Source organism: Nomascus leucogenys, chromosome 4 (assembly GCF_006542625.1).
Source record: "Nomascus leucogenys isolate Asia chromosome 4, Asia_NLE_v1, whole genome shotgun sequence".
Lineage (NCBI taxonomy): Eukaryota > Metazoa > Chordata > Mammalia > Primates > Hylobatidae > Nomascus > Nomascus leucogenys.
The window spans coordinates 129,181,571-129,201,860 of record NC_044384.1 but is presented as its reverse complement, the minus strand read 5'-3'; the positions used below and the strand labels follow the sequence as shown (position 1 = coordinate 129,201,860).

The 20,290-nt window shown below is 35.8% G+C and overlaps 1 protein-coding gene across 2 annotated transcripts in view; it reads right to left on the bottom strand.

Moving 5' to 3' along the window:
* Positions 1-20,290, bottom strand: part of ZNF385D (zinc finger protein 385D) — a 975,802-nt gene that overhangs the window by 772,519 nt on the left and 182,993 nt on the right. The window contains exon 1 of one of the 2 annotated variants that reach the window (XM_030812271.1): positions 18,057-18,137. The exons of the other annotated variant lie outside the window; for it this stretch is intronic. The gene's annotated coding sequence lies outside the window, so the exon portion shown is untranslated. Of the gene's footprint in view, positions 1-18,056; positions 18,138-20,290 lie in introns of those variants that run through there. 2 annotated transcript variants of the gene reach the window in all.

Genomic DNA, 20,290 nt, shown 5'->3' with positions numbered 1-20,290 from the left:
ATCAAACTAGTGAACTCATGCATAAATGGCTAATACTTGAATCTATTTATGGGTATTGAAGTCACTATCCAGATTCCAAAACGAGTAAAAGATTGGTCAGTACATAATGCATGCTTTCTTTGTGAACTAATTCATGTAAAATATATTAACTTCCTTTTAAAAAGGAAACTCTATCTCTCTTACTCAGATAACCTTGTGAAAATAATTTATGCAATTTAAATGGTCATTTTAAAAGAAAATTTATTGACTTTGTAAAATGATTAATTTTAATGAAAGGAAAATATGTAACCAAATCAGCTTTTTAAATTTTGTATAAATAAAAAAATGTAAGTATCTATCCAGGTTATAATCAGAACATTTCAAAACTTCTTTAGAGTTGATTTATGCTTTTAAATCTTTTATCTCAAATATTGTTAAGTAGTAAAATGATTAAGTAAATGATGATGTGCTAAAATCACTGCAATATGCATAGCCATTAAAAGCAGATCAGGAAAGTTTTATAATATGGGAAAATATTTTGTATATAGTAAAAACCAAAAATAAGATGTAAATTTACATATAGTATGTTTACAACCATATGAAACACAAACTTGACTTAGAAAAAGTATTAGAATTATTTCATTCTGAGTGGCAAGATTAGAGTTGTCTTGTTTTCCTTTAGCATTTCTGTATTTAAAAAATTTCACGATGACCATTTATTATGAAAAAATAAATCAATATATTTGAAAGAAATAAGCCAAAGAACTTATTTCCTCCAGCGTGAACAGCTTAGGTTTGCCAGAACTAGGCAATGATACAGAGATAGTCACAGTAGGTATGCCCTTGTAACACATCATTTTTGCTAAATGTACGCACATATTTGGAAGAAAATATTTTCTTATTTGATTCACATTTCCATCTCGACCCACAAAATAAGAACATGTGCTAACAATTTAGCAGGGGAAAATACTGGAGAATTTCCTTTAAGCCTCTGAGATTTATTTGCTTACACATGAGGAATCCCCTGCTCACCTGAGAAAGTAAAGACTATATTATCAGACAATGTCAACAATTAATTTTGAACTAAGGTGCAAAAATGATAACTTTAAAAGGAAATAGAAACTATGTGGTATTGACACTAAGGAAAAAAGAGAAACTCAAATTATTGTGGCTGGGTTAGGACATCATAAAACATTTACAGATGGCCGGGCACGGTGGCTCATGCCTATAATCCCGGCGCTCTGGGATGCCGAGGCGGGTAGATCACGAGGTCAGGATATCGAGACCATCCTGGCTAACACAGTGAAATCCCGTCTCTACTAAAAAGATGCAATAAATTAGCCGGCCGTGGTGGCCGGCACCTGTAGTCCCAGCTACTTGGGAGACTGAGGCAGGAGAATGGCGTGAACCTGTGAGGCGGAGCTTGCAGGGAGCTGAGATCGCGCCACTGCACTCCAGCCTGGGGAATACAGCGAGACTCTGTCTCAAAAAAAAAAAAAAAAAAAAAAAAAATAGGTTTTGTAGGAAAACTGCAATGGCTCAAATGGCACTCTCGTGAAGTAGGAGGCAATATTCTTAAGCGATTTTCCTTCCCAATATGGTAAAAATGACAGGTTTAAATTTTTAAATGGAAATTCGACACATTCGAGTTCCACTGAGAAAAAGTTCAGCAGTCATACATAAACGTTAGGTGACTGTCTTGGAACCCAAAATAATTTATCAATTTGTCCACTTTTTTCCCCTCCTAACCTTCATCCCTCAGAACCATTAAGACACTGGAAAGATGTTTGGCTTAATACAGTAATATAGGTATAGACAGCACTATTTAACAGGTTCAAGAACTCGAATTATTCTGGGAGTAATTCTCAAAGGAATGAGGTGTTTGTTTGTGTGAGTGTGTTTTAATTTACTAGATGTGGATACTGATTTACTCTTGCAGACTCATAGGAATAATTAAAATGTGGCACACATAAGATGACTCATTTTTAGTAAGCTATATTAAACAATGTATGTGAAGTAATTTGAGAAAAAATAAAAGGAGAAACAATATTTTTCTGGGATGCAATGTGGTTCTTGCGGTTGATTTATTTAGTGCATTGTTTTGACACAAGCTGAAATGTCACCACCTTTGCCAAAGGACCAGCTGTTGGTATCAACACTGCCCTGAGAAGTGCTCATCTTCTCTAACCCATGCCACCCCTGGCGTGGGTCCCTGCTGGACCCCAAAATTCGTGTAACCTAATTAAGAATCAAAAGTTGTAGACACAGAAGCCAACTGAAAAAACTCCCAAGAACCAAAGCTGGAGAAACTTGACCAATAATGTAAGTAACATATTATTGGATTAAAACCTAAAGTATAAAATAAATTTCAATGAGTACATACTGTTGCAAATATAAATGGAAGAGATAGATACCAAACTCTCATTTGGAAGTATTCCAAATAACTTAAATAGACATCCTCCATTCAAAGCGGGATAGGGCACAACACTCTTCCTCTTTAAGTATAGGTTATGCTTAGTGACTTGCATCTAAACAGTGTGGTACAGAAAGAGGAGAAAAGTAGCTTTATAGTGAAAAAACCTGACCAATAATACTGCAGCCACATCAAGTTTCACATCAACAGTGATAGGTCACATTGATGGCAAAAATCCTTAATATGATGTGCTAACAATGGTATTTCACCTCTATGATCCTCCTCGCAGAAATAATAGACAAACACAAACTAAGGAACAGTATACAAACTACCTGACCAATATGCAAAACTGTCGAGGTCATCAAAACTAAGGGAAGTCTAAGAAACTGTTACAGCCCAGTGGAGACTAAAGAAATACGAAAACTAAATGAAATGTGGTATCCTGGGTGGGGCCTTGAAATAAAACACGGACATTGGAGGAAAAATTAATGAAATCCAAATAAAACATAGAGTATCATTAATAATAATGTATTATTAGTTCGTTAGTTGTAATAAATGTACTGTACTTACAAAAGATATCAACAATAGAGAAAACTGGATGGGAGGTCTATGGGAACTCTACCAATTTGTCAACATTTCTGCAACTCTAAGACAATTAGACAGTAAGAGTTTTATTTAATATTTTTTTAAATTTGGAAAATAGAGCAGAGACCATTTTCTCTCCTTGACAATGAAACAGGAACCTCTTGAGAACTTCTGGGCTCTGAGAAAGAACTGAGAAAGAAACTTCTCTTTATCCCTTGCTCATTAATCCCGTGGTAGAAATAAATTACGTGATGTGAAGAATGAGGGAAACATTCACTGCTTCATGTGTGGTCCACCAGTGGCTGGCTCTTTATCTCAAATTTGCCTGAAATGACCTTCTCCTATCTTCTTGCTTGCCATATACAAATTTACAATGGAAAGGCTCCCCCGCCCTCTGTGAAAAGCTCAGAATACTCCAGCCTGTGACTAGGTAGTTCAATTCAATTCAGAAAAGAAAGGGTTGAGGGTTGAAAATCCAATATGGAATACAGTTCTAAGTCATTTTATCTAATTCAAATTTTCCTTCTAAATAACTGAGCTACCAACCCACTAACCAAAAATCTAATACACCTCAACTTATTCCTTCTATTTATTATCAGTTTCAATTAAGATTATAAGTACACATACACACACACACACACACACACACACACACGAAGTATCCAAGCCAACCACCACAAAATTAACAATTTATAAACTTCATATTTCCTTTTGTGTTTTAACCCTATTGCAACTCCCACAATCATTGATATAAAATTAAAGTATGTAAAATAGTGTATATTAGTTGACAACCAAACCCAATTTTAATGAGTAGAAAACTTTCCCTGCAAATAATGTCAGTGTTTTATCTTAACGTTATCAAGCCAGGTTACATCGTTTTGTCCATGATTGGCTTTACTCATTGTTCTTGCGTCTGTTGCCTTGTCAAAGTGGCAAGGCTCTAAAATCTCCAAGAATCTCAAGTTTCTAAGATAATCTGAATTGACGATGAAACATCTGTAGATGACACCCACTAACAGACAGTTTAGTGCACCATAAACCACATTGTAAGTAGTTTTACAAATGAGTTACAAAGTCATACACCTGTAAATGGTATAAATAAACCAAAATATTGTTTTACAATAACTTCTCCCACTGTATAATATATCTAGAAGACATTTAGCACAGACACTCTCATATAAATAGCGGTAGAGACCAAGGCTGAACACTAAAATTTCCTTTAAAAATCTTGATGTGTATGTGACACATTTTCTTAATCCAGTCTATCGTTGTTGGGCATCTGGGTTGGTTCCAAGTCTTTGCTATTGTGAATAGTGCCGCAATAAACATACCTGTGCATGTGTCTTTACAGCAGCATGATTTATAGTCCTTTGGGTATATACCCAGTAATGGGATGGCTGGGCAAATGGTATTTCTAGTTCTATATCCCTGAGGAATCGCCATGGAATACTATGCAGCCATAAAAAATGATGAGTTCATGTCCTTTGTAGGGACATGGATGAAACTGGAAAACATCATTCTCAGTAAACTATCGCAAGGACAAAAAACCAAACACCTCATGTTCTCACTCAGGTGGGAACTGAACAATGAGAACTCATGGACACAGGAAGGGGAACATCACACTCCGGGGACTGTTGTGGGGTTGGGGGAGGGGGGAGGGACAGCATTAGGAGATATATCTAATGCTAAATGACGAGTTAATGGGTGCAGCAAACCAACACGGCACATGGATACATATGTAACAAACCTGCACATTGTGCACATGTACCCTAAAACCTAAAGTACAATAATAAAATAAAATAAATCTTGATGTGATAATATCTCCAGAAATTATTTTTGGTTCAACGGAAAATGAAATAAAAATCTAGTCTAGAGATACTTCATGGCAATAACATTGAAATACACCTAGTCAGGGTAGATGACAGTTGGCTATTTCATTAAAAAGTCAAAATTACAAGTTTATTGGGTAAGCAGCTTTATATTCTTAAGTTTTAATGATATTTATATAGAGCACAACAGGTGACAGATTTTGGCCATTTCTTTAAAAATAATTTCATTGAAAAAATAAAATTTAATGTCTAAATATTCCCCAAATTTTACAAAAGTTTTGCTCAAAAAAACTTATTCTTCTGAAAAGAGGAATCCACCAATATCGAATTCCTTATAGAGTCTCTTATAAAGAGTTCTTAAAATTGCTTTATTATGGAAAAAAAGTACTACATGGGAAGATATCAATCTAGTCCATTTCACAGAAGGGGAGCTGTAATTTGTATGATATATACAAATCCTAACGGAGCTTGTATTTCTTGTTTTTGTTGTTTTTGTTTTTGAGGCGCAGTCTCTGGAGTGCAGTGGCGCAATCTCTGCTCACTGCAAGCTCCGCCTCCCGGGTTCACGCCATACTCCTGCCTCAGCCTCCCAAGTAGCTGGGTGCCCGCCACCACGCCCAGCTAATTTTTTGTACTTTTAGTAGAGGTGGGGTTTCACTGTGTTAGCCAGGACGTTCTCGATCTCCTGACCTTGTAATCGGCCCGCCTCGGCCTCCCAAAGTGCTGGGATTACAGGCGTGAGCCACCCTGCTCGGCTATAATTCTTATACAATTTTCTTGACCAGCTCATAAAATGAAGGGAAAAATATAACAAAGATGTATTATTTGTAAGAATAGGATGCTACAACTGCTACTGTAATATGTCATTTTGCAGAAAGCATTTAAAATCACCTTTAAAAATGGTAAAAGGTTGTGGAAATCATGAATAAGCATATACAGAGTAAAAAGGGAAAAATACTGTACTAATGTCATGGGATTAGATACTGCTTACTTGGAATAAAATTTCCAGAGACAATTATCATAAGTGGATTTTGAAAGCACTAAAATTAATTTGAAATAACTTAGAAAAAATGAAAAAAAAAAAGCTATTAGGTGATTTGAAAGGTGGCTCTAGCCACACATTGCTGTCAAAGTTGCCTGTGCAGGATTTAAGTTAAATTGCTTCATAAAATTAACACTAGTAATGAACTATTCAAAGCAAATATTTTTAAATCTCATTTTTATTCATAAAACTTGTGAAAGAAATTTGGTCTTTTTCCGACGAAAAAAATAGGTAGTAACTTTTATTCAGCATTTCCTTGTATTAGGATTTAGAGAGCATTGCTTACATCTGTATATGCATATACATATTGTATATGTGTGCATAAATTATACATATGTATATATAACGTATATCTATTTCATGCAGCATATTTGGAATACATATATATAAATCAAATAAACTACTTCAATAGTGAATCTTCCTCTATTTTCAAGACTAATGTAGAAAAATTTATTCTACTGTTATGGTAAAATATTAAATACATATTATATATAATATATAAAATATTTATAGCATTTAGCATTTGAGAAAATTATAGTGAGCCACCATATCTTTTATGTTTCACCATTAGAACTGTAAATAGTTCATACTGTTATAAAGTACCATTATAAAAATAATTTTGCTTTGATCTAATTCCCCACTAGAGTGCAGTGTGAATTTAAAATTAAAACTACTGCATCTGGAAATGCCCAAGACATAAAAATAGCATTACTGTAATTCTGTAAATATCTAACATACACATATTCTAACACAACATTCGGCTTCAGTGGTATGTGTGTGTTTATAGCACAGCTAACGAACTCACCAATATTTAGCCACACAACTCAGATACTAAAGCTAAACCCGCGAAAGTCACAGAATAGAAGATAATCTAAATTGTTTGTCGCATGTTACAGTAAGTTCTTTATTAAAAAGCATTAACTGTTTTACATAGTCTCCTAACTTAAATATCACTTAGGAACTTCAAAAATGAGAACATTTTAATTAGGAACATCTTACTTTTATGATAGGAAATTACATTATAGAAGACTACATAAGGCAAATCAAGGTTAATGGATTGTATTTCAAGTACAGTTTTTACCACATCCCAGCATCACACTAAATTTGTTGGTCTCAATACAATTATGGCTTTTACAAGGTGATGGAAGTCTTAACTGAATATTTGCAGATTCACCTATAAAAATTAAGCCCAGAGTGGCAGAATGAGATACAGAATGAAACTTTTAAATGCATTCCTTTCTCTCTTTTAAGCAGTAGACTTTTTAGAATTGTAAGCTTCAAATCAGAATTTCTATTTTGAGTCCTCAGTTTCAAAAAGAAATTTTACCTTAATCTTCAAATGACTCACCATGAAAGCACTAAAATATTTTTGAGGCCAAATGGGAGCCCATAGTTTAACCTCGAAAATAAAAACAAAAACATTTTGTTACAAAAGGTAAATTATTCAAGTAGAATCCACTACTATATAAACAATAAATCAGATATGTCTTAAATTTCAATGTCATGGATGTATTCCTCAAAGTTTCAAAGTCCAATGAAACATTATATTATATTACTATCATAACATTTTTTAACCAACACTATGAAAATCTTTTCCTGTATTCTGACCTATTGTTCCTATTTTAGGAATCTCTTCTTGAATCAGTCATGCCATCAGGGCCTCCTTGGCAAAACATGATCCCCCTGGAGTTATGCCACACAGCGTGTCTGCCATCACACCAGGGATGCTGAGGCTGCACTGGGAGTCCTGCTCCTGAGTTCTCAGACCAGATTTTTTTAAAGCTACTTTAAGCATCAACCCTATTTTCTTGAAAATGCACCAAATATCTTTGCGCTTTCAGCTAGTTCTACCCTACTTTGGATCTAAAACAGCTTACATAAAACTTAAGAATGGTTTGCCCCAGAAAAATTTCTGAAGACCTGAATTAGAGAATGATTGTTTCTACGTATATCTGGTGAAAAGTTATGCCAAGAAAAAAAGGTAGGCATCATACAAGTTATCGAAAAGTCATATGACAAATATATTTTTAAGTACCTGCCCTGTGTCTAGCACTCGTTTAGCCACTTAGGATATTTGTACATCACATCACACAATACCCTAGTTCTCTGTGGAGTTTGAGAAGAGCAAGATAATGTAGGCTAGACTGACTATGACTTTTTATTATTATTATACTTTAAGTTTCAGGGCACAAGTGCACAATGTGCAGGTTTCTTACATACGCATACATGTGCCATGTTGGTGTGCTGCACCCATTAACTCCTCATTTAACATTAGGTATAACTCCTAATGCTATCCCTTCCTCCTCCCCTGACCCCACAACAGGCCTCGGAGTGTGATGTTCCCCTTGCTGTGTCCATGTGTTCTCATTGTTCAATTCCCACCTATGAGTGAGAACATGCGGTGTTTGGTTTTTTGTCCTTGCGATAGTTTACTGAGAATGATGGTTTCCAGCTTCATCCGTGTCCCTACAAAGGACATGAACTCATCCTTTCATATGGCTGCATAGTATTCCATGGTGTATATATGCCACATTTTCTTAATCCAGTCTATCGTTGTTGGACATTTGGGTTGGTTCCAAGTCTTTGCTATTGTGAATAGTGCCACAATAAACATATGTGTGCATGTGTCTTTACAGCAGCATGGTTTATAATCCTTTGGGTATATATCCAGTAATGGGATGGCTGTGTCAAATGGTATTTCTAGTTCTAGATCCATGAGGAATGGCCACACTGACTTCCACAATGGTTGAACTAGTTTACAGTCCCACCAACAGTGTAAAAGTGTTCCTATTTCTCCACATTGTCTCCAGCACTTGTTGTTTCCTGACTTTTTAATGATGGCCATTCTAACTGTGTGAGATTGTATCTCACTGTGGTTTTGATTTGCATTTCTCTGATGGCCAGTGATGGTGAGCATTTTTTCATGTGTCTTTTGGCTGCATAAATATCTTCTTTTGAGAAGTGTCTGTTGAAATCCTTTGCCCACTTTTTGATGGGGTTGTTTTTTTCTTGTAAATTTCTTTGAGTTCATTGTAGATTCTGGATATTAGCCCTTTGTCAGATGAGTAGATTGCAAAAATTTTCTCCCATTCTGTAGGTTGCCTGTTCACTCTGATGGTAGTTTCTTTTGCTGTGCAGAAGCTCTTTAGTTTAATTAGATCCCATTTGTCAATTTTGGCTTTTGTTGCCATTGCTTTTGGTGTTTTAGACATGAAGTACTTGCCCATGCCTATGTCCTGAATGGTATTGCCTAGGTTTTCTTCTAGGGTTTTTATGGTTTTAGGTCTAACATTTAAGTCTTTAATCCATCTTGAATTAATTGCTGTATAACGTGTAAGGAAGGGATCCAGTTTCAGCTTTCTCCATATGGCTAGCCAGTTTTCCCAGCACCATTTATTAAATAGGGAATCCTTTCCCCATTTCTTGTTTTTGTCAGGTTTGTCAAAGATCCAATAGTTGTAGATGTGTGGTGTTATTTCTGAGGGCTCTGTTCTGTTCCATTGATCTATATCTCTGTTTTGGTAACCGTACCATGCTGTTTTGGTTACTGTAGCCTTGTAGTATAGTTTGAAGTCAGGTAGCATGATGCCTCCAGCTTTGTTCTTTGGGCTTAGGATTGACTTGGCAATGCAGGCTCTTTTTTGGTTCCATATGAACTTTAAAGTAGTTTTTTCCAATTCTGTGGAGAATGTCATTGGTAGCTTGATGGGGATGGCATTGAATCTATAAATTACCTTGGGCAGTATGGCCATTTTCACAATATTGATTCTTCCTGCCCATGAGCATGGAATGTTCTTCCATCTGTTTGTATTCTCTTTTATTTAACTGAGCAGTGGTTTGTGGTTCTCCTTGAAGAGGTCCTTCACGTCCCTAGTAAGTTGGATTCCTAGGTATTTTATTGTCTTTGAAGCAATTGTGAATGGGACTTCACTCATGATTTGGCTCTCTTGTTTGTCTGTTATTGGTGTATAAGAATGCTTGAGATGTTTGCACGTTGATTTTGTATCCTGAGACTTTGCTGAAGTTGCTTATCAGCTAAAGGAGATTTTGGGCTGAGACGATGGGGTTTTCTAGATCTACAATCATGTCATCTGCAAACAGGGACAATTTGACTTCCTCTTTTCCTAATTGAATACCTTTTATTTCCTTCTCCTGCCTGATTGCCCTGGCCAGAACTTCCAACACTATGTTGAATAGGAGTGGTGAGAGAGCATCCCTGTCTTGTGCCAATTTTGAAATGGAATGGTTCCAGTTTTTGCCCATTCAATGAAGGCAGAAATAAAGTTGTTCTTTGAAACCAATGAGAACAAAGACACCACATACCAGAATCTCTGGGACACATTTATAGTGTGTAGAGGGAAACTTATAGCACTAAATGCCCACAAGAGAAAGCAGGAAAGACCTAAAATTGACACTCTAACATCACAATTAAAAGAACTAGAGAAGCAAGAGCAAACACATTCAAAAGCTAGCAGAAGGCTAGAAATAACTAAAATCAGAGCAGAAGTGAAGGAAATAGAGACACAAAAAACCCTTCAAATAATCAATGAATCCAGGAGCTGGTTTTTTGAAAAGATCAACAAAATTGATAGACCACTAGCAAGACTAATAAAGAAGAAAAGAGAGAAGAATCAAACAGATGCAATAAAAAATGATAAAGGGGATATTACCACCAATCCCACAGAAATACAAACTACCGTCAGGGACTATTATATACACCTCTGCGCAAATAAACTAGAAAATCTGGAAGAAATGGATAAATTCCTCGACACATACACTCTCCCAAGACTAAACAAGGAAGAAGTTGAATCTCTGAATAGACCAATAACAGGCTATGAAATTAAGGCAATAATTAATAGCTTACCAACCAAAAAAACTCCAGGACAAGACGGATTCACAGCCGAATTCTACCAGAGGTACAAGGAGGAGCTGGGTCCATTCCTTCTGAAACTATTCCAATCAATAGAAAAAGAGGGAATCCTCCCTAACTCATTTTATGAGGCCAGCATCATCCTGATACTAAAGCCTGGCAGAGACACAACAAAAAAAAAGAGAATTTTAGACCAATATTCCTGATGAACATCAATGCAAAAATCCTCAATAAAATACTGGCAAACCGAAACCAGCAGAACATCAAAAAGCTTATCTACCATGATGAAGTGGGCTTCATCCCTGGGATGCAAGGCTGGTTCAACATATGCAAATCAATAAACATAATCCAGCATATAAACAAACCAAAGACAAAAACCACATGATTATCTCAATAGATGCAGAAAAGGCCTTTGACAAAATTCTACAATGCTTCATGCTAAAAACTCTCGATAAATTAGGTATTGATGGGACGTATCTCAAAATAATAAGAGCTATCTATGACAAACCCACAGCCAATATCATACTGACTATGACTTTTATCAGTCAGTAATGCTAAGAGAGAATTGTGATGAAGATTTTGGCTTGTAAATCCAGTAGCTATATGCTTTTATTCTTTTTTTTTTTTAAGAGACAGCTTTGCTTTCTCCCTCTCTCATTTATAATGCTTAAAGTCTCAGGTTTTCTTTCTTATCTCATTGATTCTGTCTTCTTAAAATATATTTTAGTACTTTGGTGATTTCAACTGCTCTCCATGGCTAGTCTTTTTGTAATACAGACTTTCTCATATTATCTGCATCCAATTGTTCCATAACAATTCTTATAAATGTCATAATTACTCTTAGATCAATGTTTCCTTTTACAGTTTTCTCCCTTTCACTGTTAAAGGAGAAAAGCAGGTACTAATGATGATTCAGGATATCTTCAGGCTATATGATAATATTTTCTTATACCCAGATAAATTTCCCTGAAAATTTATGCATCCTAACTGTGGCAGATATACTCTAGGATGGTCCCTCTAATTTCCACCTTGAGGTAATCAGACCTTTCCATAGTCCACTCTCCTGGAGGGTAGAACCTGTAACTTGCTTCTACCAATAGAATATGGTAAAGGTGACGGAATATACATCATGAGTGGGATTATGTTACAAAAAGATAGTAATGCCCATAGACTCTCCCTCACTAGCTTTGAAGAAGCAAGCCGCCAAAGCTTTTTCATGTTGTCTTACATTTCACTTCCACAATCTGAAAAAAATGTGATCTTATTATGAGTTTCCCTGTGAAGAGCATCATGTGGCAAGGATCTTAGCGTAGTCTCTGGCCAAAAACCAGTTAAAAAACGAGACCATAATAAGCAGCTGAACGCTGCAAACAAACATATGAGTAGGAAGTGGTTCCTTCCCCCGTTGAACTATAGATGAAAACACATCCCTGCCTATATCTTTATGGTAGCCTGGAAGAAGTCCTGGTTAGGCAATGTGTGGACTATTGCTCCTCAGAAATTGTGAGCTAATAAATGTGTGTTGTCTTAAGACATAAAACTTCTGTAATATTATTATGCATAAATACATAACTACTATACCAAGTAACTCTCTTGCAATAATTAATATTATAATTAGAAAGTAATCCAAATTTCCAAGGAAAAATATTTGTCCAGAAAATGTCTTAAAACAAATTACCACCTAACCAAAACCATGTTTTTTTGTTAAATGAATTAAATATGCCACCTGTATCCCTAATCCCAAACATACTTGAGTAAAAGTTAAAAGAAATAAGTTAACTCTTTCCCATATGAAGAACTTGATCACCTGATGCACATCTATGACAAACATAACTAATCAATTATGACAATCTTTTCCTCAGAGGCTGGATTTGGTTTCACACGACACATTGCAGGGATCCACAAATGATTGAGATTTACCATATAAGACGAAATTTATTTGCTAAACTAGATACACAGTAGATAGATAGTATCACTATCGAATTTGACTTAGAGCAAGTAGAAACCCATTAAAAAGATATACTAGGTAGTATTCATTTTTCACTATGGTACCATTTAACATATTTTTCTATTATCCAAATAAGCTTGAAAGATTGTTTAATAAGTTTGTAGAACTAAGTCAAGACTGTTAAAAGAATCCAAATCAAAAATTACTTAAAGCAGTTATTATAAATAAAAATGCATTGCAGTGTAGTAAATTTAGGATAAAAAATAATTATACATATACAATAGAGATTTTTTTCACATGTAGGAGACTTTAGTAAATATTTTGTTATATTTCTCAAATACATTATATTTAGATTTAAGCTCCAAATAGAGAAATGATGGATATGGATATAAATAAAGATCTAAGAAAAAATGTGAAAGATTAAGTATTAAATTTAAATTGTAAAAAACTGGGTTTCTTAGACCTGAAAAGAAGGCAAGGAAGAAACTTAATACAAGTCTTAAAGCAAATAAAGGAATATTTTTAATTGAAGGTGGTTTTTAGCTTCTGTCCACTTCTATTAATGAAAGAAAAATGAGTTAAAACTATAGCATGAATAGTTAAGATTACATATAGTATTATTAAGAGAGGAAGTTCCTTGGACATTTTTCCTTTTCATTTTTCATAGTCATCTATGAAAATTTTTTTTTTTTCCAATTTGAGATGGAGTCTCACTCTGTCACCCAGGCTGGAGTGCAGTGCGCAGTGACGCAATCTCGGCTCACTACAACCTCCGCCTCCCGGGTTCAAGCGATTCTCCTGCCTCAGCCTCCCGAGTAGCTGGGACTACAGGCACACGCCACCATGCCCAGCTAATTTTTGTATTTTTAGTAGAGACAGTGTTTCACCACATTGGCCAGGCTGGTCTCGAACTCCTGACCTCGTGATTTACCCACCTCGGCCTCCCGAGAATGAGAAGTTTTAAAACCAAGGATTCTTTATGAAAGTTACTTACAAAAGTGTATTTCTATTGTGTCATTAATACATATATTTTCATTTAAAAATGGGTTTAGTAGATTATTAAACTGTAATTGCCCTTTTGAATGTTGCTTCCTAATTAAAATGGAACTTGGCAAAATGGAGGTCTTAGAACTATTAGTTATTTTTTCACCTTTCCTGTAGCTTTAGTTTTTTTAAATCTAGCTTTTAACAAATTGTTTTTGCATTTTTTATATTTTACTTTTATACTGTGAAAGAAGTGTTAATTAAAAAAAGAAAGTTCCATTTTTTATTCAGGTTAAGATTTAAGAAATGTAGGGTACAAAACCATGAGTTTCACTTTGTCAGTATGTGAATTTTAAACTAAATATATAGTCCAATTATCTGGTGAATTCAAAGATCACTTTTAGGAGTTCTGATCATTAATTTACTTACAGTAGTGGTACAAAAAGCAAGGATTATCAAAATGTGCTGATTGTAACATGTTCAAGTTGTGTGGCCTCCAGCAAACCCTTCACCCCTCTGACTCTGTTCTCCCATTTGTAAGGAGTTGAACAAATGATCTCTATTCCCTTCCAATGCAATAAATCCTGGCCCACTTGGAAAAGTGCTATTTCACACTCATGTTCATGGAACCATTATTGACCTCAGGGCAACATGGTATTTTGTCTTTAAAGTATATCTTAAAAATTTTTGTTTGCTTTGACTTCAAGGGATATAAATCATTTCAACATATATTTTATCATCTAATTTTCCTCTAATTGTGGCAGATCTCAAATCTTCAACACTGTGTGTGTTAATTTATACAACTTTTGCATTTGATGATGCTCTCAGAATTCAACTACACAAGCAAAAGACTCGATGGTACTAGATCCAAAGATAGACAAATGGGGCCAGGTACAGTGGCTCACGCCTGTAATCCCAGCACTTTGGGAGGCTGAAGCGGGTGGATCACCTGAGGTCAGGAATTCAAGACCAGCCTGTCCAACATGATGAAACCCTGTCTCTACTTACAAATACAAAAATTAGCCAGGCGTGGGGGCAGGTGCCTATAATCCCAGCTACTCAGGAGGCTGAGGTAGGAGAAACGCTTAAACTGGGAGCAGGAGTTTGCTCTCCAGCCTGGGTGACGAGAGTGAAACTATGTCTCAAACAAAACAAAACAAAAAAGGACAAATGGACTACATTGCCATGAAGTTCCTTCACATGCTAAGATGTTATAGATTTGTGACCCCATAGATATCCGTTTTTACAATTTGTAGTGGTGTCACTTGGCCATTTTTTTTATCTTTTTTTAATTTTAATCCTGACTTATCCTGAGTTTTTAAGTAGGTTAAAATATGTTTTAAGTAAACATGAATTTTCTTCCAGAAATGCTGAAATCGGGAGATACCTTGCTGTACATTGGCTATTGTTATTTACTATCAACTTCAGTTCATTATATCTACAATCTACCAATGAGAGAGCAATCTACTTTACCCGATCCAAAATTCCAGTGATAAAAACCGAAAAGGTTGTAGAAACTTTAAAATTGTTAAGTTTCAAGTAATAAATGTATAGATCAATAATAACTGGGGACAGAAACGAAATACTAAGAGAGCATTTGAGCCAAATTAAATGGCATAATAGACAAATGTTCACATATAATATTGTCAGGGTCATACTCATTTCTAATTCAATGGTGCTCGTTAGTAAAAACAACTTTTATTGCAGGCTTAATGCAAGCTAAACTACAATTTTATGTGCAAAAACCATGGACAGTGGCAATCTTTTTTTCCTAAAACAAATAATACATGTATTTAAATATGAGCTACCCATTGAATGTTCACTTTCTTTCTTTCTTTTTGAGATGGAGTCTCACTCTGTTGTCCAGGCTGGAGTGCAGTAGAGTGATCTTGGCTCACTGCAACCTCTGCTCCCGGGTTCAAGCAATTCTCCTACCTCAGCTTACTGAGTAGCTGGGATTACAGGCACCTGCCACCACACCCATCTAATTTTTGTATTTTTAGTAGAGACAGGGATTCACCATCTTGGCCAGGCTGAGCTTGAACTCCTAACCTCGTGATCCACCCACCTTGGCCTTCCAAAGTGCTGGGATTACAGGTGTGAGCCACCACGCCCGGCCCACTTTCTTTTTTAAAAATGAAAGATTTCTGTCCCACCTGGAAAAGCACCCTGGGGAGAAAGATGTTATTTTTTCTGAAATCTGTGCAGATAAAGGGATGTTATTGCTGACTGTATTGTAGATTTAACCACGTGTTAACCTGATAACTTTCTTTATTGCATGACAGGACAGTGGCAGAAGATGGCATGAAAGAGTAGATCTCTACTCAACTCATGTTGGCTTGTTTTAGTTCAACTTTTAATAATATTTTACTAAAATTGTAAATAGGCAAAACTTGGGACTTTCCGGGACAAACACTCACACTCTCTTAAATAATGTTTCCAAATTCTACTAGTTTTGCATTCTGATTGCTTAATTCGGCAAGTTTATTTCATGTAACTGGAGTTACAAAGTGAGGTTTTTCTTTAGGATCTTCAAAATAAGAAAGGTCTCTGAAGAATTAATCTTTGAAATCAATACATAATGTGTCAGAAAAAAAATCTGCACAGTCATCTTGGAGAGAAAGAATGCTCCCAGACCAGCATGAGTTCAGAAGCAATTTGACGTAACTTGAATAAACACATCCAGAGACATGAAGAAATACTGACTTCGAGGAAATGGTCAACCATGGAAACACATGAACAAGTCAGAGAAGGGAGTGTCACCTGGGTCTGTTAAAGCACTCTTCAGTGGGGACAAGTGTTCTAGTTAAAACTTGGCTAGTGGCATGACCATCTCTGTCATCAGAGACATTGCAGGCTGCCATGTCCTGAAGTTATAAAATTATTGTTTCATTTCACTTTACCTGTCCTGATTTCATGACCAACACGCAATCTTCTGATTTTGATCTGACTTTCCTTATAAGTCTGATACAATGAGCTGGGTCATAAGAATGTGACATATTTTTGGTCTCATGAGAATAATTTCCTACTGAAATCCCAGCATCTTAATTTCATGCTCTTACGAGATAGGTTAGACCCCAGTATTCATAAAATATGTCTTGTTCAAAAGAAGTATTTAGAGTAACTGGCAAATACTGTATTTGAGATTATTCATAATCAACTGGCATTTTATGAAGGACATTAATGAAAATGTCAGTATTTTTAGTGTTTGTTTATAAATGATTATAAACACTTCTATAATGTTACTAACTACAAATGCTAATTCACTTAATCCTCAAAGCACTGCCAGTGAGGTAGGTACTGTTATTATCCCCAATGTACAGATGAGAAAACAGATTCACAGCCAGTAAGTGGCAGAGCTGGGTTTTGAACTCAGGCTCCGGCTTTAGAGTCAGGGCCTAATGACATCCTAGATTATAACAAATGAGGAGATCACACAATCTAAAATCTTCCCACATATAAAAAGACATGAACAAATTCTTCAAAAATTTCATGGCCATTCTTCACTAATATTTCTTGGTTTCTTTGTTCAGTTCCTTTTTCTAGCATCAACTTTTAACTGGCATCTTGTACTGTGGAAATACACTGCAGTCATTTATTTAATCGAAATCTATTAAAATAAGAGTGCTAAACACTAATCAACACCATATGTTTTTCAATTAACTGGTGATACATATCTATTTCTCAAGCTCATGATAGCTAATGGAGCACTTTGGGTGGTTTAAACTACTTAAGACCATAATTAATTTAGAAAAATCAACTTATAAAATATGAAAACTTTCCTATGGTGACTTTTTTCTCTCTCTCCATCTCACCCTACACACACACACACACACAGACACACACACATACACACACACACGAAGACATATATGTACTTTTAAAATATTACACAGATATTCCATTTTGTTCTTTTTGTAAGGAGAATGAAGTTAGTGAAGAAACCAGAAGGGAACAAAATTCTCATGAGGAATACTTAGACATTTTACTCAAATTAAAATTTAACATTAAACTTGAAAACATTATAACAGATATATATTTAATTAAAATTAGGAAATATTATTTTAACATTGGTTTATACCTTGTGGAGTAAAATAGCAAAGGAGGCTCAACTGTGTAGAATCATATATTTATTCTGACAGTGATAATAGCTGTCCACAATAATGTAGAGTTGTCACTGGGATGCAGCTGGCCACTGAGAGACTATCTTTCCCAGACTTCCTTTCTCCTAGGGTAGCTGTGGCAGGCAGAATAATGCAAGCTCTATACACAAGAATATCCACACTCTACTCTCCAGAACCTGTGAATATGGCAAAGGGGACGTTGCATGCCATTAAGTAAGTGGGTCTACAAATCCTGCACCTTGTTAGAGTTCATGAAGTTGCAATCAATAACACAAACTTCACCTTTCAACACCAGAAATGGAGTGTACACAGGAATCACGGAGGAAAGATGGGAAAAGAATAGCCCTAAGAGGCAGAAGCTGAATTTTCAAAGTTTATTCTGTGGACAAAGACAAAGCATTAGATTTATTTTAGTAAGTAAAATGATAGGTTTGTAGTTTCATAAGACACTGCTGGCAACACTATGAAGAGAGACTTGGAGCGGAGAGATGAAAGACCAACGGCAATTAAAACAGTATTTCCTGCTAAATCATACCTGTAATTGTCTTGCTTCATATAGGAAAGTGCATTGGAAGAAACACACTGACTCTGCTGTATGTTTTAGCAAGTTATTGTGTGAATGTGTTTACATACAAATATGTATGTATAGTTTTTTTTTTTTTTTTTTTTTTTTTTGAGATGGAGTCTTTCTCTGTTGCCAAGGCAGGAGTCCAGTGGCGCGATCTCTGCTCACTGCAAGCTCCGCCTCCTGGGTTCACGACATTCTCCTGCCTCAGCCTCCCGAGTAGCTGGGACTACAGGCGCCCGCCACCACACCCGGATAATTTTTTGTATTTTTTAGAAGAGACGGGGTTTCACCGTGTTAGCCAGGATGGTCTCGATCTCCTGACCTCGTGATCTGCCTGTCTCAGCCTCCCAAAGTGCTGAGATTACAGGCATGAGCCACCGCGCCCGGCCGTGTCCATACTATTTAAAATATTTTCAAATATCTTGAGAAATATCTTCTCATGGTATTAGGAACTTTTTGCTTTTAAGCATTTCTATTTCATTTCTTCTTTTCTTTTCTTGTTAGGACTGGCAGTTCATCTCTAACACTGGTTACAAAGACAAGTAAATAAAAACAAATATTCAAATGGCATTAGAAACAATCCAGCTGGATTGCTGCTGAGCAGAGAATATACGCTGATTTAGGGCAAGTTCTCTTAGAAAGCCCAACAGCCTCCTAGGCTTAGCAGAAAAACCAGAGTTTTTTGTTTCTTTGTTTCTCTTCATTAGGTGTACAATCCATTCCTTAACTGGTAACTCCAACATTTCTACAGTTTTTTCCAGGTGGAATTCTTGTGTTTTAGGGTTAAGTTTTGCTCATATACTAAAGTTGGCGCCAAGGTCATCCCTGACTTGTTATGAACTGTCTTCCTCAACTGGGATTCTGAGAGAGGATCCGTTAGGCATGCCCTACGGCATAAACTGCAAGTGATGGATTAACTCCTGTCTTACATATCCAGAATGGCATAGATAGGAACCATACATGGGGCAACTGAGAAAATGTCACTGGAATCATCTCTTCTGTGGTTCAGACAAGGAAACCAAACTAACTAGAGCCTAACACAAATATATACATTGCTATCCTCAGTCTACACCTTGAGATCTTATATAAAATATTAATTTCACAGACTTATGACAATTCTTAGTATTCAAACCTCTGTTCAGAGACGCAAGTAAGAACCGAGGGGAGATTTGAAACAGGAATAAGGGAACCCAAAGGAGGAAAAAAGAGAAGAAAAAAGGAAGGTTTAATATTATTGAGCAAATTTGGACTGGTTTGTAGATTTGCAGATCTAAAGTGTTAATAAATCGTTTATTATTATCTAGAAAGAAGCATTACAGAAATACTTGTCTTTATCTTCCTGCTCACCACCAAAAATCTGATATTTTTAGATTTGTATGCCTTGTATGTTAGGTGATGACAATAAGCCAAATTTAAATAGCTCAAAGTTGTTTTGTTTGGCATACCGCAAAACAGCCATTAATAGACACAGACATGGGCCCAGCCAATTCTACACTGCCTTGTGTCCTGTTGAAAGTGTCCTGTTGTTCATTAAGCACAAGCATTTCCTTCCAAATGATATTAGGATATTCCAGAAGTGAGTTCTACTTACAGAGCTATATAAATGCTAACCCTTATATACCATCTGTTATTCTTTGCTAATTCTAACACAGTTTTGCCCTGATGTGTTTGCACTATTTGGAAAAATGAACACTTACCAATTAAATTCAACAATAAAAATGGCCCAGTGGGTGTAATGAAGCAATAAAAAAACAGTATTCTTGGTAAGTGTTGCCATCACAGTTTGAGATTTTATATTGCTGCTGAGGAGTAATTTCTAAAACAATTACTTGTGGGCAAATATATTAATAATATTCAAATACAGTCAAAGTTGAAAATCCAATCTATGAGATGGGAAATTTTAAGTTCAGGCTGACACTGTGTCTGTGATATGGTACATCCTCTGGGC